At 33.3% G+C, this 26597-nt stretch overlaps 1 pseudogene; it reads right to left on the bottom strand.

Moving 5' to 3' along the window:
- LOC143397457 (phosphatidylinositol N-acetylglucosaminyltransferase subunit C-like) overlaps positions 1-25333 on the bottom strand; it is a 136411-nt pseudogene extending 111078 nt beyond the window's left edge.
- Positions 25334-26597: the final 1264 nt, after the last annotated feature.

Raw genomic sequence — 26597 nt, 5'->3', positions numbered from 1 at the left:
AGAATTTCTCAACTGAAATATTTTTTTCATTGCAGTCCTTACAAAATCCAATAATATATTTGTTTCCTGAGACTTCAAGCTGAATGCATTGCCTAGTTACATTCAATTGATTCCTAGAAATGGGAGCTGAATGGTTTTCAAATAAAAAGCAAGCAAAGAACAGACCACCAGTTTTGCTGTCTGTAGTTTAGAAAAACTATTTTTCTCAAATAATTCGCTTGCAAATGACTGCTACTTGCATCTCTGAATCTCCTATTAAAAATAATTCTGTTGGTTTTCCTTTTAATTTTATATATAATGAGGAAAGTGTTAAGTCAGTAATATCATCAATTTGGAAACTTTTATTCTTTATGGTGGCTAAACTCTCTTCTATTATTGCTTTGATAATTTCCTTTTGATAATTTCTTTATTACCTGGGTTATTTTGTTTTATGAAGATTTAAGAATAAAAAAAACAGAAAACATCATGGAAATTGTACCTATGAACTGTATCTATATCAAACACACACATACCTATGTATATATGCATATTACTCATTGTAGTGTTTTCATGATTCATAGACATAGTATAGTGTATAGATTTCATACTTCAGTATTACCCCATGCCTTTCCCTCCTCCCTCCCTCTTGAACTATTAATTTCTTTCCTCTACCCTATTGGCTCCCTTCTATTTTTGTGACATCCTGTTTTCTTTTTCATTCTTCTGTTTTCTCTCTCTAGCTTCCACATATGAAAGAAATCATTTGACCTTTGACTTTCTAAGTCTGGCTTATTTCACTTAGCACAGTGTTCTCCAGTTCCATCCATTTTTCATTCAAATGGCATAATTACATTCTTCTTCTTAATAGCTGAATAGCACTCTACTGTGTACACATACCACATTTTCTTTATTCATCCATCTGTGCATGAGCACCTAGGCTATTGTGAGTTGTGCTGCTATAAACACTGGTATGCGTGTATCACAATAATATCCTAATTTTTGTTCTTTTGGATAAACATCTAGGAGTGTGAGAATTAAGTAATATAGTGGTCCATCCCTGGTATTTTGAGAGATTTTCATACCAGTTTTATAGAAATTAGATTTATAGACTTCAACTTCTAGAAGGAAAGACAGAGTTAACACTCCAAGATACTGGTGCAGGCACTGACTTCCTTAATGGGACTCCTAAAGCTCAAGAAGTAAAATAAATAAATAATTGGAATATCATAAAATTTAATAACTTCTGTAAAGCAAAGGAGAAAATTAAGAGCATGAAAAGAGTGCTTACAGTATAGGAGAAAATAATTGCCAGCTACTTTTTCCAACTGGGAATTGATATCCAGAATATATTAAGAACTTAAATTACTTATAAAAAAAAACCCACAAATAATTCAATCAATAAATGGGCACAATTTCTACATGGACATTTCTCTAAAGAAAAAATACAAATGGCCACCTAATATATGAAAATTTGTTCAATATCCTTAGCAATCAGGAAAAGACAGATCAAAACTACATTGAAATTTCATCTCATTCCTGTAAGAATAGGCATCATCCATAATACAAATAACAATAATTGCTAGTGAGAATGTTAAGAAAAAAGAGACTTTTACATTGTGGGTAGGAGTGCAAATTAGTATAACCAACCACTTTGGAAAGCAGTATGGAGATTCCTCAGAAGACTAGGAATATAAACATTGTATGACCCAGCTATGCCAATCCTTGGTATTGGTATTTATACATTCTAATTCTTTAGGAAAAAAACTCCCTCTATCCATGAGGAGTTTGTGTGTGTGTGTGTGTGTGTGTGTGTGTGTGTGTGTGTGTGTGTATGTATGAGAGAGAGAGAGATAGGGAGAAAGAAAGAAGAGATTTTGTAGGTATGTAGTAATCTTGCATGCACGAAGAAGAAAAAGAAATTAGATAAATTCTACTTTATGCAGACATCATAAGCAACCCTCTTCCTTCTTTTCTACATAGTGATAATTTTTCAGCAATTTAGGCCCAGTCTGAAAGTCTTACTCTGCAAAGCAAATGAGCTCCCTTTGAATTCACACAAATTCACACAAACCTGGAACAAAGCACAAGATGTTTCATGCCCCAGCAAGTTCAGTCTACTTCCATCTCCCAAAAACATGTTTAAATCTTTTTTAGTTGGTTATGAACCTTAAGCAGTTTTATGAGATATTTGTGCCTTTTTAAAAGTCCTGTTGTAATTTTTATGGTTTAAATCAAAGAAATGTATTAGTATGTATATTCGGTCTGCCATCTTTAACAGGGAAATTTAGTTCATTACTAATGTAATTAAGAACTTACAATTTAAAGATTAATTTTCAAGTTTTTTAAACACCTTCCCAAATTTAAGCACAATTAAAGTTACCCATGGAAATATATATAATTTAAGGAACTTTAAAACTAAGGCAATAGGTTTCTAAGATTATTGTTATAGAAAAAATATTTTGCTTTTCATTTTGTATAAATCTACATATGTGGACAGTAGAATAGAGTTAATAGAGCAATAAACAGAGTTTGGAGATGTGCATTCTTATGGGGAGTGGTGACTTGGATCATGCCCTCTGGCTGCCTAGTGGCTGTTTGTATTAGGAACTTCCTGTGCAAAGGTGCAGATAATGATTTCCCAGTGACCATGGTGATGCCTGGCCTTAGAAACTCTGTGCAAAGGTGCAGCTATATCAGTCTGGACATTAAGCTCAGATACCAACTGGGGATAGAGAATTCTTAGCATAATAAGATAACCCTAATGTCTCACTAGCGCTGCATTCTTCAGACCGCCTGCTCTGTAGAATGTTTCCCACAAATAAACTTTTGATGATAAAATCCATATAATAAGCATGCTGAACTAGCTCTGGATCATTGTTCCTCCATCAGAGAAAAGGGTCCAATGTGGTCCCAGCTCTCTCTCTCTCTCTCTCACTCTCTCTCTATATATGTGTGTGTGTGTGTGTGTGTGTGTGTGTGTTTCTTCATCTTTCCTCAATTCTCCATCACCCCTTGTTGGTTTCGGTCGCAGTACATTCTACTTTTATTCTGTCATTTTCTGGCTATGGTGAGTTAAATTATGTCTTAATTTTCATCTAGTCAGTAGGTGGACACAATAAACATAAAGGACATTTTAAATCCAAACTTTATTATGATAAATTGGTAAATTTATTAACTGAGTTTATATACCACTTAAAAATTAATTGAACTTCAGTTGCCAAAGCTTTCACTCTTCATCATAATTTAAATATAAAACAAAATGTTAATTTTCTTAGCATTATGGGTTTCTTCTAAACTTCCTAGGTTAGAGTTATCATAATTATAATGTCTCCATTTATATAGCTTCTTACTCAGAAAACTTTCCTAGTAATTAACAGGTTGAATAAGACTGAATAGAAGCCTTGGAGATTCATTACTTCTCACAAAAAGGCTGGGGACATGCTCTGATCCTTGCCATACTTTGACAGTCTGGCCACTCTTGACTGGACCAGGCAATAGAAATTGAGATAAAGAAATACATGATGCAGGTTGGCCAAGACTGGCACCTTGACAAAGTATTTGAGATAATTGTAAGACTATAATGATTTTTCCCTATTAATAGTCCCTAAGAAGAGAATCAAAAGGATGGTATCAGAAGTAGAGGCTTAAATTACACATACAGAAGCTTCATAAAGCAAAAGAATGGCATACTTTTAAATTGAGAATGGATAGAAGCAGGTAATTAATACATGTAAAGTGGTTCCATGAACTTCTTACAGCAATTTCAAGTATGTGCAAAGTTTATTTTTAAAACTTCACCATTTGAAGGCATTTAAAATCATCTCAAACTAAAAAGAGGACAAAATAGATTGTCCTATTTGAAAAATGCCATCATAAAGTGAAGAATTTTGAATTTTTTCCTTTCTTGTCTGGGCAGATTTCTTCGTCCACACGTATCTTTACAACAGTGGCAAAATCACAGATTTTCCAAATTAAGGGACAGGAGAATTTGAGGCCCAAAGAGTAACTGAAAATTTAAGTGGGAAATCTTTAAAATAAGAAAACAAGAAGAGTAAAATATAAAATAAGACGAGAATTGCTGCCAAAGTCCCCAGAATAACAACTAAACTTTACACATGCAGAAGTGACACCAAAGGTCTACTGAAATAGAAGGCAGGCCAGAATGTAATTTAATATTAAAAGACTGATTACAGACAAGGTTGTGATTTTTTTTACATGTGCAGTTTTTAAACTGAATATATTCCCCAACATATCAGGCAGTAGAATATTAAAACCTTGTATTCATGATAAGACTAAAAAGTTCAAACTCTTACAGAAAGACTGATAAATGGAGTGGGAATCCACAATAGATAATAAATAGGGGATCCCCAGAATCTAGTCATCAAATCTGCACAAACCTTTGGATGGTTATCAAACTGACAGCCATAGCAAGAACCCACAGGGTGAAGGTGAAACAGCAGCAACTGGAATCTGTCTGTACATGGCAGATGCAGCCACTGTACTCTATGGGAAAAGAGAGATTGAAGTGTGAGTACAAGTTATCTAACTACAAGATCAAAACAAAGCCATCAAAATAGTGTAACAAAATCCTGCTGGAGACAATATATTATCCTAAGTGTTTTGTTTTCAAGCAAAAATTAAGATGGCTAAGAAAGAAAGAAACAGGAAAGTAGGAGTCATCCTCAGAGAAAAGTATATCAGTAAACAGAAATTGATCCATTATATTTAAGACACTGACTTCAAAGAAATTGTTATGAGTAATTTCAGAAGATTAAATGAAAATGATTTCAAATAAACAAAGGATAAAATAACCTTACTGTGAATTAATTAACAGAGTGTAATCTTACAAAATGAAATTTCTAGAACTGGGACATTTAGTGATGTTTACTTAAATCCCATGTTGACAAAATAGCTAATAATACTGACTTACAAGGTTCTTTTTTTATTTTAAGAATTTTTTGCAAGGATTTTAAACCATTGATTGTTTGAAATTGGTCATGGAAGCAAACTTATGTCTATGCCAACTTCTATGTAGTCAGCAAATGCTGCAGATGAGTCCCTCCTTTCCGACAGTACTTAAATATTTACTAGTACAATGCTTTTTAAACTTAAAAACTTAATCCACAGTACTGCTATAAAAGAAGTCATTAGTGCTAGTAAATCTGGATTATCTATACAACCAATTTTCATTTACTTTAATGCATGTAGAATTACTTAAACATATTGTTTCATTATTAATCAAAAGTGGGGCTCGTGAATATATTCATGTTTTCTTGTTTCTCAAAATTCTATATTCATAATAATGAGTATAGACTATGCAATTTCAAAACAAAAATTGTAATAAGTATTAAAATTTAAATAACTATTACTAACATAGTATTATCACATTATCAAAATGCCAATCAGAATATAAAACATACTGTATAATCCAGGATAATTTGAAGTTTTCAAAGAGATAGTACTAAGGAAAATTTTGTTTGATTTCATCTGCATCTCAAAGTAGTAAAATGGGCAATTGCCAACTCAGTTATGAGGCAGAAAATAAAACACAGACATTTCATACATATTTACAAATATAAATCCATAAAGTTTTCACCTGGGCCCAACATATCATTTTTATAAAAGCTGTTTGGCAATAACATAATTAATTTTGTTAGGAAAAAGCTTTTTCTTACTCCTTGAAATCAAATGCAATTCACTATGAAGAACAGAACCTGCTAAGTGGAATGTGGATATAACATTGATTGAGTATGCTATGTGACAAGCAATATGTTAGATTTTTTTCAGAAATCTGGATGGCAATTTTTAAAATAATATTTATTGCCTTGAAAAAAAAGAATTGTGAGTGTTAAGGCATATTTTTAATTTTTTTAAATATTATATAGTCATCTTTAAATACTATATAGTACAACTTTGATACATAACTAAATCTAAAGTTGGTAGAAATTTACTTATTAGTATAGTAAGAAATTTATATCATTGTTAAGTTCTAATTAAAAAATAGTATTAATTTTTTTTTCAGAAAGAAGTTGTAACAGCTGATGCAATAATATTAGATTCTTGCCTTATTAAAGGATTCTTAGGGAACGAGAAATAATTATATACAAGAGACCACTTTTCACTTAACAACTTTGTAAAACGGTATACTGTTTTTGTTAGGGAAAAGGAAGGGGGTGAAAAATTACACAAAACTCTGGTCAGGAACAGAAAACTATATGAGATACCAATTCCTGTTTAGACAAAACTTGGAAACTACTAAATCCAGTTAGTATTTCCTAGACTTGATCCACTCAATTGAGTTTTGCATACTCTTGAATTCAAGAAGAACTGAAAATACGGCAACCACAGACAGCAAAGGAGGACACTCAGACCTTGAAACTATCCTGTTCTTCATGAAGGAGAGAAGGTAGGTAGTCCTAACACTTTCTCTTTCCACAAAATATCCAAAAAATCCTTTCTTTTCCTTGCCTTCAGTTTCTTTTCCTTTCCCTTTTTTTTTAAAAAAAAATTAAATATAGAAAAATTGAGAGGGTGGGAAAGAATAAAACATGATCTCTCCCAGAACCATTAAAGTTGACATCTAATGTTTAAGGATTCCTTAGATTAACAACCACTGGAACATTCTTCACAATCTTTCCATGTGTAGATATATAACTAAAAAGTTGGAATTAACTTGGCAAGGTGATCTTCCAAATAAAGGGTAAGATTAGCAGAATATGGAACCCTGGGAAGCCTGACTTCAAAGGTCGTACTCTAATAATCCCTGAGGAACTTCAGTTACACAGATAAATTAAAATGAGACTATTCAGATAATGAATAAATGTTTCACTTTCTGCTGCCTTCACACTGATTTTATTGTGAGATAATTCTTGTTTACACTTGATCTTATGTCCTGCTGTTTTGCATTCAACTTTTAAACTATGTATAATCCACTCAAATTATTATGATGATCAAATTTCCCAAGTGAGTGCTTCCTCTGCCTCTAGATCTCCTACAAATTCATAGTAAGATTTAAGAGGAAGTGGCAGAGGGAAATCTACCTGTGGGACTAAATTAAAATATCAAGACACATGCATTAGCAAAGACAAAGAAAAGTTAGAGTAGGGATAACAAGAGAATAAATATCTCTATTTTCTGATGAGCATGGCCTCTAATAATTTCAAAGTACTAAACTTTCAATACATTTGATATTATATTAGAGAAGGATGACAAGTCCTTTAAAATTGATATCTCATCACATAATAAAAAAATGAAATGCATCATAAAATTGTGCATTTCATTTTGAATACATGTTCCAAAGAAAATAAAGAAATCTTAAACAATGCCCAAATGGCAATTTTTTCCCACAGGGAATGCATAAAAAGCATGACATTATTAAGAATATCCAAGAATATATCAATCTCCTAGAGTTTGGGATAATGGAATTTTATAGTAAATCTTCATATATCTAGTATACTTAATTCAGCTTTTAAATTTAAAACCTAGATTTATGCCTACAGAACTGACAAGTCTCATTGCCATTCAACACCACTTCCAAGTTGGCTACAAAAACATGGTGCTATTAAAGAGAAGATGCAAAAGTCTTATTCAGGGAAATTGATTCTCTACTGAGCAATGTTGGCTTTGGATAAGTGAAAAACGTAAAAGCCCAGAGGTTCTATAATATAAAAACTTAGAAAAAAAGTCACTTATTTTGTGTTTCTGAGGAGAATTAAATTCAAAAAAAGTGATCATGGCACAAAATTGGCCAGGAAAAGTATTATTTTCTATTTCACACTTGGGGCTTACAAGTGGCTGACAGAAACCCATGAAGGACCATCAGTGTAGTCTGTATTATATTGAAAATTATGAGAATCTGTCTCTCTGACCTCCCCAAGAGGAGAGGAATTCATTAATCTGCATTCCATAGTAGAATGAGCAAATATGCTAATTTCATCACATATTAATATTATAACCCTATTGTATTTTAAGTAGGTAAACTAGATAAACCTCTCACATTTGTTTTTCAATTGTGACTGACCCCATAAGAACAACTGAAGCTTAATGATTTAAATAAATGTTAATATTTTAATCAGCCTGCGTATTAAACATTTATATCTCCACTTCTTTTTTGATTCTCCAAGTAATGCTTTAAATGAGTAACTGGAAATATGGGAAACTTATTTAATATGGGAATGTTGTAAAAGATGGCCTTCAAATTATATTACAAAAATGCAGGAACCAGAAAATAAGTATTGTTGAAACTGTAAACTCTTTTAGACATTAAAGCATGTAGTTTTTCAAGACCTTATTAAAATAAACTAAATTTCATGAAAAAGGTAATTCTGTCTGTATATTTGTTTTCTTCATTTACACTAGCTTAACACTTCCTCATAGCTAATAAAATAGGTGATAAATTGACTTCAAAACGTCTTTATATTAGTAAACTCACGAACATGACATATGAGGAAAATGCACATGTAGTTCATGGGCTGATTTTTTTTCTCACTCAGGAAGTTATGTTCTTGAATACAGAGTCTATCTTTTTCATTTTGCATTTACAATGTTTTCATTTCTCCAAACTAAGGTAAGTAATCATCAAGACAGACAGTCTAATATCAGTGAATGTTTATTACCGAGAATTAAGTAACACTCTCTTACTCTATCAAACATAAATAAATGTAATCATTAAATCCTTAAGGTAGCAATAGAAAAATGGCAAGAATCAAAAACCTAAAGTCATATAATCACATTAATTTTTTTGAACAAATTTTGTAGAGTGTTCTGTTAAGGACTGCATGGAAGAAGTTCATGGATGAAACCAAATTTCCAAGTCCACAAGTCACTAAATATTTTCCAAGAACAAAATTTAGAACAAATTGAGTTTTAGCCATCTAGTTGACTTTTATTAGTGGTAAATTCATAAAGTGAGCCACACCTAATATACAAAATAGTGAGAATCTCCACAGGGAGTGACAGAACAGTTGGTTTCTGAAAATTAGCTTGAGCAGGAAGGAAATAGCATAGTGAAACACATAGACGAGTTAATGCCAAGTTACTTCAGGTAACTTATCTTGTGTGGGTTAAGTAGACCAAACTTCCTTATGGTGCTTGTCTGGGCCCTGATTAGAGAGTTTCATCTTTTTTTTTTTTAAAGTTTCACTTTGATAACACAGCATTCAAAATCATAGGTTTTGATTTGGTCTGCTGGTGCCTGGTACAAGATTCCAAATCAATGGGTTCCCATAAATTTTGTTTAATAATATGAATTTGTGGTGAATATGAATCAGAAAAAAAATAAGAGCAGTTATACACCAATTTTCTCTACTAAAAGTCAAGGGAAGCAATGGATGACAGTATCCTGACCAGTGAAAGAAGCAAAACGGAAGTCAGGGTGGATGATTCAATATTTGGGTAGAACAGGATCACAGGGACATAGGTGAATACAAGTGGCAAAGTCAGACAGACAGAATAAACTTCTAACACACTCTAAGGGGGAGACTAATATCAGTGAGGCAGTCCACCTGGCATGACTTTACACACTGGTTTCTAAAAGTCACAACATTCCCAAGAAATAGATGTTCAATTTTTCTATCCCCACAATTTCAGGAATTCTAGCATAAGAATATTTACTTATAAAATATAAATTTCTCAAATAAATACAAAGTCTAAATGCCTCATGCAACTGTACCCAAAAGATGGAGAAAATTGACATGGGTAGTTCTCAATAACTAGCAAGCACATAGTAAAACCAATTAATTTTAAAAAAAGACTAAATATATCCTTTCAAAGATTTTCAACTTTGCACAGATAATTGCATAGCCAAGAATAATATTTCTTTCTAATTTTCCCATGGCCCTCATGGAACCTTTTATATAGGTAATTGTTTGAAAAATGTATAGCAATTTTATTTAAAAAAAAACAACCTAATGTTTATTTCTCCCTTCCTAAATGTTACAGGTATATTGCTATGTCATCTTATTTAAGAGAGATTGCATGAAAACTAGGAGGGGACAAATTTTCTCTCCACTAGAACTGAGAGATGATAATTTGCAGAGGTTCATGATGCATGAGAAACTTGAGGTCACAATTGCTATAGACAATTTCCTTTGTTGAGAGATGATCATACTTATTATCCATTTCAACCACAACTTATTTCCTTGCTGTGTTGTACTGCTTTACTCCCCATGGTTTTGGCAAGATGTTGCAAAATTAAGTAATTTAATTAATCTCAATTCATGATGAGTTAGTTCAATCCAAACTAATTCATTATTTACATATCCCTGACTATATTACACTTGACTGCTAAGAAATGGTAGTCTAAATGTATCCCCAAAAAGGAACAAGGATGTGGTAAATAAAAAATGTAAAGTCTGATAAGTTTGGAAGCATATGGATTTTTTTTAACCTATCAGTTAACTCACTCAGCTCACATAAACCATTTGTGAAGTTAAATGACTGTCATTTGAGTTACTTAAAATGTTCAGCTGCACATATTTCAAATGCAGTTTGCCACCTGGATCCATTTCCCCTATGACTTCACTGCCTTTGCTATGATAAAAAGGACTCCTTCATGAGGACATGTTTTGTTGTTAGCCTTCTGAAAGAACAAACATTGCCCAGAGATAAGAATAGTTGATTAAAACAGCATTTATTAAACGTCTATTTCAACTGAGTTACAGATATGTGCATTAAAAGTCACGGTATTTCTTTCGTATTTTGTTTATATATTTATTTGTTTTGTAAAATATGTATGATGGTACCTTAAAATGGCATTGGGAAACAAGTGTTCTTCCTTATATTTTTACTGAGATTCTTTTCTTTTTCTTTGATTTTTTGTTTTTACAAATAAATTCTACTTAACCTGTTTAAAAATGAGCAGAACAAAGTAAAACATTTCTTGAAATCACATAATTGAAGAAAATGGCTTCCAATGTAGGCAGCATATAAGAAACCAAAATTAATTGTATGGTTTATATTATTTGAGAGATAGGTCATCTCTATTTCCCAACTTTCTTGTTTTAACATGAGAGGTCCATTTTATTTTAATGTTATATAAATTAAATTTTCTTCCCTAAATCAAGAGGACCAAAAGTAAAAAGAAATATTTCATAACACTCCTTACGACCAGGAGATACTGGGAAATCCTTGAATCCTGAAGTAAAATGGTTTCTTATTCTACCTACTGCTTTCCACATTCCTAACATCATGTCATACAGGAAAATAATCGTATTTATACAGCAAGTATTAACCAGTCTAGGGGACAAGTGACCTATTCATAACACAACACTATGCAACTGATCACATGGGGGTGGGGAGCTCTGAGGAAGCCATTTTATTCAAGATAAAGGGAAACATGTTGATTTTGACACATACATCTCCTAACATCTGTCAAAAGCAATTTTTTTAAAAGGTCCATATTATTCTTCTTCATATTTCAGCATTTTCTTACTTGATGACATTATCTGGAAACTTATAACTCATGTATACTACCTTATTGTATATTCTTTACCTTAGTATATATTTTCTTGGCCCTGTGTTGATTGCTTTACCCCATCATACTAAAGAAATATTGGTGGTATATACATAAACAAACACTATGGATAATAGACTTTTTTCAAAAAAAATGCAGATTGAATAGGAAATCTATTGCAGGATTACAGATTTTGCATAATCATAATATAGACCCTAAATCAAACTTGCATTGAACCATGAATCCTTATGAATATCTAATCAACTTAGGTATGACCCAAAAAAGGATTATAAATTGCTAGTGATTTAATATATTTTGTTCTTGTTATATGTCTAGTCCCAATCTTATTTATATTTCATTTAAGCAACTGGAGAAACAGAAGAAATCTCTGAACATTGGTGAGAATATGAAGAATTTAGCCAACAGGTCAACTCAACAAGTTTACTTCTTTCTTCTAATTATATCTATAAATACTATCTTCTCATTTGTCTCTATGCCAGCATTTTAAGAAGCAGAAAACTGAAAGGGAAGAAAGAGTGGAAAATGGAAGAGAAAGAAAGAGAAGGGAGTAGAAATTCAGGTCATAAGAACAAAATTTAAATAAATCATATGAAATTGTTGATATTATAAAATATTGATGACATTAATACTCATGACCATATTATATAATTATATAAGAACATATAATTATAATAATCCTAAATTACTTTTGCCTAACAATTTATTTCCAAAAAGATAAACTCTATTTAATGGAAGTCAATGTTTTCTTTAATATTATGAAGTTTAAGAGCATACTAAATATATTCATGAAGACTCTATTGAAAAGAATTCTCTATATCGAAAACATATCTCTGCTTGTAAATTTCTGAGTTTCTTCGTCACTAAGTCTCCAGCTACATGAACCACACTTGAAGTAAAGAGTACATTAAACAAGACATTTAAAGATTTTAGGAAGACAAAAGGAAAAATGGTCAATTGAAAGTAATATACTTAAAAGCAACAAAGCAAACTGGTCATCGGGAGAGTTGGTGTTTGGCTAATTGACCTGGACCCTAGTTTACCTGTCCTCCTAAGGAATGAGAGCCAAAGTTTCATTTGGAGATGATTGGAACTTAGCCTTGCTGTGTACTTAGAAAATGGTCCTTACATTTGTCCCCCATTATAATTGTGCCTTACATATAATCCTGATTGTCAGTTTAGTTTTTCAATATTCTTTTTATCCCAGTTTGTTCTTATCACTACATTTCTAGAACTTCAGGAAAATTGTGTATATCTAAATCAAGTGAATAGGGCTTACTACTAAGCATTATAGATCTTTGTTTAAAGATAGGAAATTGTTTTGTTTTTAATATTAAAACTTTTATCATAATTCATTTTTCATTCCCAGTTTGCTGAATATTTGCTTTTTAATGGCCCATGTAGTTATTCAGCAGAAATTCTGCTGAATGTTCACTGCACACATTTTATTATAGCAATTTGCATATTTAAATCTATTTGTCTTCATTCTTTCATTCTGACATTCATGATAGATATGCTATAACCAATAGTCCTAAAAGAAATCCTGTGGAACTGCATTAAGGCAGCTGTTTATAAGTTAAATATAATATATTAATGAAAACATATTGAGTTTTCTCTAATTGTCATTTGCATCACTATACTTTCCCCAAGATTTTAAATGTCATATTTGTAAAACAAAGTGCTTAAAGCATAAAAACAATTCAATATCTGTAAAAAATAATTCACAAGTAAACAATGGTTGTTAAATAATGATAAAAATTAATAGTTTTGCACATTTTAAAATAAATAATGTGGGCTGGGTTTGTAGTACAGTGGTAGAGCACTTTCCTAGCATGTGCAAAGGCCCAGGTTCAACTTCTGTTACACAAATAATTAAGTAAATAAACTATGTATTTTCAAAAATATATTTTATCAAATACATATATGATATTGATAACTTCATATATTTCTTGCATTCTAAAAGTAAAATTGTAAATTATAATTTAATATGTAACAGTATTGAGATTAAGATTCATCATTTTCCTCCATTTTTAACAGGCTCAAGAAACAGTGTTTTTTAAAAAAATTCTATATTTAAAATGTTATGTTCAATTTTTTACAAAAAAAATTCATAAATATTTATAGCTTCTACATTAAAAGAAGGCATCGAATTCCCTTTGAATTCAGTGCACCACCTCAGATTCATTTCACAGTGTGCTAAGTTGCCTTGTCAGTTTAGACACAGCATGGCTGGCATAGAACCAGGAAAGGGAAAGTGGGAAGACAAGCAGTCGATAGTCACTTTCATGTCACTTTACAATCAACTCTTTCTGGAACATCTTTAAAGAGACCTCTTTGCTGATCCTATTATTGCTGAGCCTCCCCTTCATCACTGTACAGTGTAAGTCTCTGTTCACGATGATAGAACCAAAGACAGGAATCAGGGTAATACATGGTCCAACTGAAATGTTTTTAAAAGCAGATACAAAGATGAGATTGTGCAGGCTCCCCTCCAACCAGCATTTTTTATATCCAATCTTGTTATTGAGAGCAGACAGAACAATGATTTTGCACATATGATATGCAATCGCACAGTAGGGTTATGCATAGATAATAATCATGTATTGCATATTTCCCAAAAAGCTGGGAGAAAGGATTTTGAATGTTATCACCACAAACCAATGATAAATGTTTGAGGAGAAGATAAACTTATCCTGATTCAAACATTATGCAATGCATATACATATCAAAACATTGCATGGAAACCCATACATGTGAAAAATTGTATGTCAATATAAATACTATATACTTATTTGTATTCAAAAATAATGATTTTGTCACATGTATTAGATATGACATTTCATTTTAATTTACTATATATTTGGAAATATGTTTATGTCATGTTTCCATTACTCCTAAAATAGAGGGTTTGGATTAGCAAGCATATGCTCACCTTTTAACTCATAAAAGCAGTCAGATTTAACAAATAGAAAAAAATAATAGGATGGCTAATTAAATTTGAATTTCTGATAAATAGTAAATAATGTTAACGACAATATATATTAAATATTTTGCATTCCATATTTCAGTTACAAAATATGATTTTAAGACAAATTTATACTTGTATATTGATTACCTGAAATTAAGATTTACCTGGATGTCCTGTGTCTTATCTGGCAATCCTACCACCCACATTTGTAGATATTTGAATTAAAATATAATAGCCAGAACTCTTTTATACCTAGAAATCTTCATAAGCTATACAATTTTTAAAAGGATGAGTTTCAGGCTGACCATCCTGAGCAATGAATGTGGATAGTAGATATGGCTGCCGTACAGACTGTTATCTGTTCCAGACAGGAGTTAAAGGCAACTTGCACCAAGAAGATAGTAAAGAAGCTGGAAAGAAGCAGATGGAATTGTAGGATAATCATTATAAAATCGATTTGTCCATTTGTCTAAACCAAGGATGTTGATGTAATAAAGTTTTATTTGGAGAACCTGGGCAGCTTGTTAGTAATCCCTCTGTATCACTATAGCTCCCTAAATCTGTTTTCACAAAGCAGGTTATTGTTCCTATTAAGACACCTTACCTCACCCCAGCTTCATTTACCACTCTGCTCTCCCTTCTCATCCCCAAGCCCTCCAGCCATTCTGGCTCATTGTCAGACTGGCATCTGTTCCTCTGCAGGATGACTCTGGATCTGTCCTTCCCTATACTCCCATGCAGTCTTCCAGTCTAATGCTAAGTGTCACTTTTCATCACCAGCCATTCTTTACATCCTTGACTCTATCAAATTTCTCTATTGTATACTGTCAGAAAACTGACTACCTCTCCTCTCCACTTGTCAGAATTGACTTTTTTCTTGTTTGCCGCTTTTTTTATGATAGCAAATATGAAGAGATGTACATAACCAGAGAGAACAACACAATGTACCCATCATCCAGACCCAATGCTATGGTGAGAATGCACATGTCCTTGCAAAATTCATGTCCTGAAAATCCAAACCCTCAAGCTGATGGTATTAGGAAAAAGGGCTTCTGGGCTGCAATTTAGTGGTGAGGCCCTAGTGAATGGGATGTGATTTCATAAAGGAATCCATAAGGAGCTCTCCCATCCTTTCTGTTGTATAAGGATGCACCAAAGAGATGGCAGATCTCTTAACCAGACAATGAATCTTCTAGTCTTGAGTTTGAACTCTCCAGCCTCCAGAAAAATGAGGAATATTTTTTCTGTTGTTCATAGCCACACAGTCTATGGTCTTTGTTACAGCAGCCTGAACTGTTTGTTGGAATAATAGTAGTTCTTGGCAGTTTCATTTTATTATAACCTCATCCAATTCCCTCCAGATTAGTTTGAAACATTTCCCATTTTGTCTAAAACAATTCAGTATGTATCTCTCAAAAACAGATGATGTTTAAATACATATGTCATAATATATACTTTATATATATATATATATATATATATATATATATATATATATATATAATTGAAATTTTAAATATGTTTGTATGATTATTTGGGTTATTTGATTCATGCCAGTCTCTTCCACTGGACTGTAAACCTCAAGAACACAGGGACTGCTTTGGTCTTTAATTCTTGATGTATTACAACATCTAATGAAATTTTGGGAACTCAGCGATTTTTCTACCCTATGAATAGGTATTTGTTGAATCTTTTTATTTTAAAATTTTATCCTCTGTGGTCTACATTTTTATTAATATTATTTATATTTTTAATATTTTGCATTTAGAACACTGATAACTACAATAGGGCAGTGTACAACTTCAGAGGACACTTCCTAAAATAGCTGGGGTTTCAGGAACATATGGAGATAGTTTCTCAAAGGCTGAAATAACATACACAATGTGTGGAGTGATGTTAAATCAAAAGATCATCTAACAAGATGAAATTTAATCAGAAAAATACAAAGTTCTACATTGTGAAAAAATATATTTTATAATTTCCAATAAAGACCATGGTTGAAAGAGAGCTAAGGGAAAAAAGAATGACGTGTTTTCACTAAAATGTGAAAGCTCACTGTTCACTGTTGGCTTGCCTAAAACAGAGGCCTTATTCTCAGTAGATATTCATTAAATATGTGTCAAAGGCACAAATAAATGAGTGAACTGTAAGTTCTGCCTGCTACCAAAAATCATTTAAAGCTTAGACTGCACTAACAGAGTCACAGGCAATAAACATGACAAGGGAAGACACAGACCTTCTTTCTCTTGACATCCCCATCATACCACACTAGGCTTACACCTGCTTCTGAACAAAATACCTAGCGTGGGTATATGCCAGATTATTCAGGAGGAGGTACCAACATGACTAGGACACTGAAAACCCAGTGAAAAAGAGAGAATATATGATTGGAGGTGGGGTACAAGGTCAACATACTTCAGGGTACAAGCCATTCTTGTGGAAGGGCGTTAGTTTTGTGGCACCAGCAAATACATCCAGATGAAGCAACTAGAAGAAAAAAAAATCAGCTCAAAACAAAGGAAAGATGTGCTACAAATAAGACCTATCTCAAAATGCCAACAGAGTGCCAGAAACAACTTTTGTTTATTTGTTCATTTGCTCTTTTGGAAAGATACAAACATAAACTAAGCAAATATTAGCCAAGGGTGTTAGAGGAAAATTAAGAACAATACACATATTTTGTCAGACTAGAGTTCAAGAAACCTCCAACATTTAATAGTAAACGATTTAATTTAATATAATATCACAGGTGAAAAATATTCTTGAACATTTCAGAAAATATGGCAGAGAAAAAAAAAACCAAAAAATTATTTTATGAGTAATACAAAAGATATTTTAAGGATATGAAACCTGATAGAGATAAGAGTAGCTGAGGAAATATATTGGGCTAAAATACTATAATGATGAAATATGTATGGTTTTCACCTGTACTTTTCTAGAAATAAACTCTTGCATTTTGAAATAATTAAGAGAACATTAATATGATTTTATAAAATTTACATATTAGCTAATAGTTATAATAAAGAGTGATAGAAATATAAATCTTCAAATATGAGTGTAAAAGAATCTTCATCATTTAAGAGGCAATCTGGAAAATCCTTTATGAAAGTTCATCATAGCATCTATCTAGCCTATAAGATTGAGGAATTCATTCTTTAAAAAAAAAAAATAGTTTGACTCATTTTGAGATGTGCTTTAATTGTTGTAAATTATTATGCATTAAGTTAATATTTCTTTTATTTTTCATAATATCCACCTGTCATCCTAGTTCTACACTCTAGAAACACTTAAAATCCACACAATCCTTCTTACATATATGAGTTCTTAAAATAATCAAAATTGAGTTTCTATTTCCTTCTTTCTCCAAATGAAACATTCTCATCTCTCAGCACCTCTCCCAGACACTCACTTTGGGACAGTGACCCAGAGATGTTTTCATTGTTTGCGCTTGAACGTTCTCCAGTTTGATTAAAGGATCTCCAAAGGTGAGCTTCAAGAGGAGAATAGTGCTGGGGGTGAGGGCTGGGGGAGAGTGGGTTCTTCCCATCACAGAGTGGGGAGGCCTCCTCATACCCTGGCTTCTATTCTTGCCATTTAGCGCACAGCATACCTTGGACTTACACTGAAAGTATTAACAGGTAAATATAAATGCATTTTAGCTAGCAGGGCATTAGTTAGCAATAATTAAAATTTCTATGTAAATGGTATCATAAATCCTCCAAATCATCTTTTTTTAAATAAATGTGGTATCCTGCAATGTAAAAAAGCTATTATTCCCACTTTATAAACAAGAAAACTAATGACACAGATTAGGCCATAACCAAGGAGTAACTACAATTAGTTTAGAATTATCCAAGCTTGGTGCATTGCACATTGTGTTACATAATGCTATCCTCTGATTGGTACTTTCCATGGTCTTTATAACATTATTTACCCTAAATAAAATTTTTATCCTAATAATATGGAGATAGAAAAGTAAGTAGAAAGAGAAACTCTTCCTTACTTGTTTTTATCCTCTTGTTTACCTTCTTAAATAAGTGAACAAAAGGCTTGAGGTTTATTTAGTACTTTGGAGCTAGTGGGGGCTTTTCTTAGAATAGTTGAAAGAGAAAAAACATTTAATTAAAACTGGCAGGTAATTTTTCTTAAAGGTCTAAAATGATGAAAGTAACATTTTATGCTAAGACTTTTGAGACAGTAAACAAAATAAGAATTATGTACTTAAACCAAAACTTATGAACTATGGATTCAAAATTTATTAGCATGGACCTAAAAGCCATTTAAATAAATGAAAATGATAGTTTTCATCAGCTTTTCACTTTCTTTCCAGCAATGAATTGGACAAATCCATTAGACCAACAGACATATTTCAGCAGTGAGTTCAAGTGGGATCCTGTGTAATAGACTGTGGCTGATGCCTCAGAGACTAAAAGTAGTCCTGGAACCAGGATACCTAAGGAAACTTGATATATGTAATTTATACATCACTCAGCAACCTTGGTGAATCCCTCCTTTCTTATATTTTCAGAGACATGTAGCTGCACCTGCAATTAATTATTTCTGTAAATTGCTCTCATATATCATGAGATAGTGTCACTAGGGCTATTTCACTGAGGACTATATTCTCTCTGAATTCACTGGGTGCTCTGCACAGCATTCAATGCAGCTTGGGGAAAACAAGAGGCAAGTCTCTCATCTGTAACTCATAATCATCTCTCAAGTGTGGGGACACTCAGCTCTGGCTTCATCAAGGCAACAGTCACATCCCCTTGCTCATTTTATAACATGGCCAGCTACAACAACTCAAGCTCTCACCTTCTTTGTTGGTGTCACTCCTCCTCCATGGCCATTTGAAGGTTTGTCATGCACATGGTCTTATTTTATTATATTTTCTTGCCTCCTGCTCTCAGGAACCTCATGTGGACCTGTCTGACTTGAATCACACTCTACAACCTGAAAAGGCTTTCTCCTATAAAATATTCATGATGTCCCGGAACAAAACTTTTCCTTATTGTTTTCTTCTCTTGTTCAAGGACAATCAAGAGAAAAGTTCTCTTCTCTCCCTCGGAAATTGAATCACTTATCCTTCATCTGAAGACATGGGGCTTCCAGCAACTGCAGTAATTTGTTTATCTTTTTTTTTTTTCATTTTATTTTGGACTATTATAAAATCAGGGAAGGAACACTTGCCTTGAAGATTTGTCATTGAATCCAGACAATGCCACATATTAAGGTGGTAAAGTTGCCCCTCTGAGTGTGTGCTTCCTCACAGGAATTAGCATAACGTCTAAATTCAAAAGGCATTGTGATGATAAAATTAGGCAAAATAAGTGAAAACCTCTGGCCCAATTTTTGTCACTTAATAGTTCAAAATGTGTTAAATTATAAATAAATGATTCCATTAGTATTATGCCTTGATATTTTTTTCCTCTTAGCTGGATATGTAATTCTTTTGACAAAGACTATTGTTCTCAAAGTCCCAACATATTGTAAGAGTTCATCAAACAAATACAAATCATTAACCAGGGACACAAGATATATTATGGTAACAGATGGTGGTAAAATCTCTACAGAGGAAATTAAAGGTGTGCTCCTAACTACACTTTACATATTGACAGCATCACTAAAAATATAACCCAAAAGTATTATTATTGCACAGATTTTGTTTTCATAATAGTCCACAGATTTATTTTCCAAGTGATGTGCTTTGAATTCTTAGTTTTCTAATTTCATGTTAGAATTAAATGTAAGTATCTGTAATAATCAAAAAGATTTAATTCAAAAGTTTTATATGTATATATATATATATATATATATATATATATATATATACATATATATAAAACATATATACAAATTTCACAGAAACCTAACATTTAATTACACAAAACACCTCTCTCAGGTTTTGCTGCCTCTCCCATACCTCACCTTTTCCTTACTGTTAACCTTTGCCATCCTAAGCTCTTCATGGGAATAAGGAGGTGTAATAAAATTCAATTTTTGAATTAGAAACAGAATGTTCTCAAAGTCAAGAAGTGTCTTCTCTAGCTTTCTTCAAAATGACATGGTCTCCTGCAATTATGCCACTCAGGAGAACTGTTAGAATAATTTAAATAACACTTGGATAATTATTAGTTAACTACTTCAGTCAATAAAGTTCTTTTTTTTTTTTTTGGTACGAGGGATTGAACTCAGGGTTACTTGACCACTGAGCTACATCCCCAGCCCTATTTTATATTTTAGATAGAGACAGAGTCTTGCTGAGTTGCTTAGTTCCTTGCTGTTCCTGAAAGTTGGCCTTGAACTCCAGATCCTCCGGCCTCAGCCTACCAAGCAACTGAGATTACAGGTGTGCGCCACCTTAACTGGCTATAATAAAGTTCTTAATGCAACAAAATGGTGACTACTTTAAAAAAATGACCATAAGATTTATGTTATGGTTTATAAGGTTATATTAAAGTTTATGTTACTGGATGTATCAGGTATGTTTTAACATCTCTATAACACAATAAAAGATAATTTTCAGAAATTGACAGTAAATTCAACCAAAAAATATGTTTCAAGGAATAATATGAATGAAAGGGATGACTGGGCTCAGTTCTTTCAGTTTTCAGAGAAATCCAAAATCATATCTTTTTATCATACACCATTTAATCTAAGAATGATATTTAAATAATAAATGTAAGCCATAATATATAAAAATGATAAACATGAGAACATTTAACATAAAAATGACATTTGATAATGGAAGAGTAGCTTAGAGAATTTTTTAGGGCACTAGGCACATTTATAAGGTAAATACATTGGCAATATTTGTGGGACAGTATTTGTGTGTGTGCATATATGTGTGTACATGTTGTTACTTTTTTTAATAGAGACCACATCTGTTATAGTGAATAATAGATGAGAGGCAGTAATTCAAGAGGGCACCAGAAAGCATTTTTATCATAAAATGACAGAATGGGTAAGCACATTCACTACCCATGCTTTTGGTTAACTGTTTTTTCTGATCTCTATTCTCTCATCCACATCAGCCTACAGCTTCAGACTGGGCTTTGCCTTCAGATTTGATGCTGGTTAGGATTTTTCTTTATAATGTAATAGGTGGTCCTTAATTTACCTGAGGAACTTGAACAAGTCTTTGATTTCAGCTTCATCCCAATGCCCATGAGTGTGTTCTTCAAAAACTGCAGGTGAATCAGGTAGAAAGGGCAGAGGCATAAGATGTAAACCAGCAGAAGAGCAAAGACTATGGCTCCCACAGCACTAATGGACAGCAGACCTCCCAAGGCTGAGAATGCAAAAACCAGTGTGACCCCCACATAGCTGTAGGGAGTACAGGCCTTTAGTTTCTTCTGTAACATGGGCCATGGTGCAAAAATCTGGATGGTTAAATGTAACCATGATGAAGGCACACAGGCACTGGGGAAGATGTGAAGTCAGGCAGACAGAAGTAAGGATGGCCATGTTCAAGGAGAGTGTGTAGGTACAATGGTGGCATTAGCCCCATAGTCAAAAAAGATGAGGTGGCTCAACAGCATGAAGACTGACATGGCATAGAGGGTGTCAGTGTTAACGGATTCTGTCAGGGTCTTCAGCAATGGTGAAAAACCATCATTGAAATTAATGAAGACAAGGGTACTCTCAGATCAATCCACAGGGTCTGCCCTCTTTTTCTGCCCTTCACCTCCATGAATGAGATGGACCGAAGCATAAGCCATCAATGAAGATACTAGGCCAGTTCCAAAAAGCCAGTGGGGGGTCAGAAGCCCCTCATCCACAAAAACACAAATGCAGCACATGACCACAAAAACACAAATGCAGCACAGCTGTTTTATCACCACACTGGACTCCAATCCCACAGCCCAATTTGATATTTTCAGGCACGGATGTTTTTCCAGAGCTCTTCCAGCAACTGGTCCATGCAGGTATCAGGGAAAGGGCTGCCACTCATACAAGACCACCTGCCACATGGCTTCCTTGGTGCTAGTTACAGGTTGAGCATACTTATCCTATCCCTTAAATTCAGGCCAATTCAATCTCCCTCAAAAAAGTCCACGTGGTGCTTGCTCTTTATGAAATTCTGAAATAAGACTTCTCTGGAAATTCCATGCTGTTATCTACCAACATTTCCTTATTTTCAACCCAGGTTAGGTTCACTAGAGATTAATTCTCTGAGGCAGGGCAACACAGCCAAATTGCTGCCTGGGAGTTCCTAGAAATACCTTAGTGGGACATTTTTGTACCGTTTCCATAAATTGTCTTCAGGGTAATTTCAAAACTAACAAACAAACAACAACAACAAAAAACAATAAAATCAATGAAAACATTTAAGTTTTCTAAAGGAATTGGATGCCTGCTAGGATCTAAATTTTAAAGAGTGCATGTTCAAGTTCCCATTGATGTTCCCAAACACTCACACCTTTTGATATTGGCCAGTGTGAACAGGAAAGGAGTCCCAAGGACACCCAGAATCTCCTTAGCTCTTTGACAATTCTAATGCCGACTTTGTTTTATAATCACTTTGATCTTTCCAGCCACAAAGCTGGAAATCCAAGTTACCACTAATCCACTGAAGTTAAATTTTCATTCAAATATCTGTTACTCAATGTAATTCGTGTGTATCTCACTTCTATATGTAATTTGACTCCGTTATTTAATATTCTCTCACTGTGCTCTGCTTTTTTCTTAAATTTTACTCTACGTTTTTTTCCCCACTGTTATCATGTAAGAGCAAAATAGCTACAGGGAAGAATGAAATCACAGGTGTCTTGTAATCAAGGACTATGATTTACTTTTATTGAAATTCACAGTGGGTTTGGATACCATGCTTATTATATCTGATATCTTGCTCACATAATATTTTTAACATTTTATTTTATTTTTTTGACAGGAAAAGCTTTTTTGTGAGAATTAATTTGGGACAATTTTTCTGCTGCAGTGAATAGATTTGATAGTAAATTTGATGAATTTTGTTCCATGTTTGCTCAAATGTTTCAAAGAATAGAATCCATTAAAATTTCTCCCTGTAAAATGTCTTATTTCTGCCAAAAGTATGAATTTCAAGGCACTGTATTTTTTTTCCTTTATTTTATGAGTTGTGTCCTTTAGGGATCTCTTACATTCAGCAATTTCAATCCTTATTTGTTGGTTCATATAACAAAATGTAGTCTAATAGAGCAAACTTGAAAATCTTAAAGTGAAAACAAAAAGCAACATCTCATGATAATGTCAGTGAAGATATTTTTCCTTTAATTATGCAAAGCCCCAAATGTAATTAAAATACAATTCAGAAAATATGTATATCTATCTGTAATTATTTTGATAACAAACTCTCCTTTATATGTTTCTCTAGACAATTAGGTTATAAGGAGCAGTTACCATCTCCTGAAAAAAAAAAAAATATATATATATATATATATTTGTGTGTGTGTGTGTATGATTCAGTTCCCCAGGACCTGGAAATGAGCCTTATTACACGAATAAACCTGGAAGCTGGAGTGTCACTACTTGGCTTTGTCTCCAAATTCCACCTTACTGCATTCAACTATCTGATGGTATCTTTATTACATTTAAATATAAAATATTTAAATAATATATATTTAAATAAAATATATTAAATATATTTTTATATTTACATCCACCAATCCTTTTAAATAAAGAGGATTAGAAGATGAATGAACAAATACATCATTAGGGTACCAAATTGTTGGGTAGTAAAAATGATTCTGGCTATTATCTAGACTGTCTATCTCAAGTTCACCAGATATCCTGAGGAAATTGTTCTTTCCTCCTCCAGTGAGAGTTGCAGAAGGATTAAGGGAACTAAGGTGGGCAGACATTCTTCTGTAAAGGCTCAGATAATAAATATTTTATGATTTGTAGCTACAACTATTCCTTGTTTCATCACTTTTTTTAATGTGGAAAATATTCTTCGCTTGGAGTTTTAAAAAAGCAAGCCTTAATAGGCTGGAGAGGATGCTCAGAGGCACAGTGCTTGCTTAGCATGCCCAGGGCCCTAGCTTTGATCCCCAGCACCATCAACAATAAAAACATAACAAACAAAAACAAAAACAAGAACATGCCTTGGCCTCCTCTGTCTGGAAGACATTATTTTGTGAAACTCTAAGAACAGGTACATTAGAGGGCTGTGTACTCCTCCTTCAAGGCTGCCTCGCTCTGTAATGTCATTACATTAGGTTTTCTTCATTGTGACCAAAATACTTGACAAAAATAACTTAGAGGAGGGAAAGTTCATTTTGGCTTAGGATTTCAGAGGTTCAGGCCACTTTCAGCTGATGCTATTGAGGAAGAAATGCTGCTCATCTCAAGGCATCTGGGAAGCACAGAGGGAAAAGAATGTAGAAAAGACACATCCTTCCAGGGCAGGTTCTCAGTAACTCACATCCTCCAGTCAGGCTCCTCCAACTTTCAGCTACCACCTAGCCAGTCCTAGGTAGTAGCTGAGTAGTCTGGTTTCCTGTCCTCATCTTTTTTGTGGGACTCCAATAGACACACTGCTCCAATTCCCAGGGCCTAGCTCCTCTCTGAAACACCCACTAAGCAGGATTCAGCAAACCATGGCCATGAAACATGCTGATTTTGAGAGTTGCAGGAACCTGATTCAGATTCTGGCTTTGTGACATCCTAGTAATGTTGCTTCATTTGAATTAAAGGGCTGATGTTCAATTTCCTCCTCAGTAAAAGGGAAACACTAGAACCAGTGCTATTTAAATGAAGTGAAATGAGATTATATTGGAGAAAATGTTTTTCTCTTTTTCAGAGACCAGAGCTCTGTATTAACTCAGACACTGCAGTTTCCTTACCTCCCCTCTGGGCAGCTGCCCACTACAGGAGCCACAGGAAGTGCTGACATCTTGTAAAAGCCAGTGCTGCATTATGTCTACAGCTGTCATTATCTGAGAATATTTATCAAGGCATAGCTATTTGTTAAGGCACCTATTCAAAATGTCAGAGCATGACACTGAAGAAATCTATCTACCATAGGGTGTTCTAGAAGCTATATACTTACCTGCCCTGGGAACCCTCTTCCCCAAGATAAATGTAGAAAATCTATGTTTGATCATATAAACATAATAAGGAAACATGCAAATAGTATTCAACATTTTATGTCAAGAGACTATGTATGTATTTGCAAGAGATAATATTGTACTGTTATATCTGTGTCAGATGAACTGAAAGTTATATTTAATCTCAAAATTGAGTCTTTAGTGTAGCTTTATCCTTTATTAGGTTATTTCTCTTAAAGTATGTTCATCAAGTCTTACAAAGAAGGACATGTGCTATGCAGCTCAGTGAAATAGCACTTAGGTGGAAAACACTAATTCTATGTAACATTAATTTCCCTTGCTATTGCAAAACATTTAGTTTCTGACCTTGATTATTATTTTCCAAGCCTACAAAAAATATTTTTATGCTGAAATGCCTGGCAGCTAGTCTATAATTGTACTACTAATAATTGTTAATGATTTTATAAAATATTACATCCTTTATTACCCAAGACACCATATATTCTGCAGGTCTTTCCAGGTAGATGACATCTCTATGTGCAAAATTCCTTATCATGTCTCTTTAATTCTATTACTAGACAACCAATTTGAAAATATTTTATTTATTGAGACCTCAGCATTGTGCTAAGTCCAGAATGTTTAAATCTTACTTTGCATTTGATCATGTTATAAGAATTCTTCAATATTATATATAAGTGCTATGGTTCTATGAAACATTTGGTTTTGGGTATAACTTTATCATTTTTCATTTTTTAAAATTATTTTACAGGTGATTCAGATGTGCATCTGGTATTGAGAACTCTTGTGTTTGGCCTTGTGGAGAAACTAAAGGACAAATGAAAGAGTATAATTAGGAGTAGCCTAATAAGTGCTTAGTCTTGTGATGAGTTACTAATTTATGTTGTAATTTAACCTTCATTATTATTCTATAAAGGATTCTATTTTTCTCTTAGTATAAAAATTATATTCTGAAAATAAGATAGCTTCCGAGATGAAGTCAGACTTCCCACCACAAGGCCTGTGTCCCTTCTTTTAGATAAAGAAGCCCACTGTCTATTTGAGGAGACAAAGAAAACAATGACCTCCAAGACTCCTATGGGTGGGCCCTAGCCATATTGTGGGGTGCTCAAAGTCCTTGTTGTACCACTGG

This window comes from Callospermophilus lateralis, chromosome 1 (assembly GCF_048772815.1).
Source record: "Callospermophilus lateralis isolate mCalLat2 chromosome 1, mCalLat2.hap1, whole genome shotgun sequence".
NCBI lineage: Eukaryota > Metazoa > Chordata > Mammalia > Rodentia > Sciuridae > Callospermophilus > Callospermophilus lateralis.
This window is presented reverse-complemented; position numbering and strand designations above follow the sequence as displayed.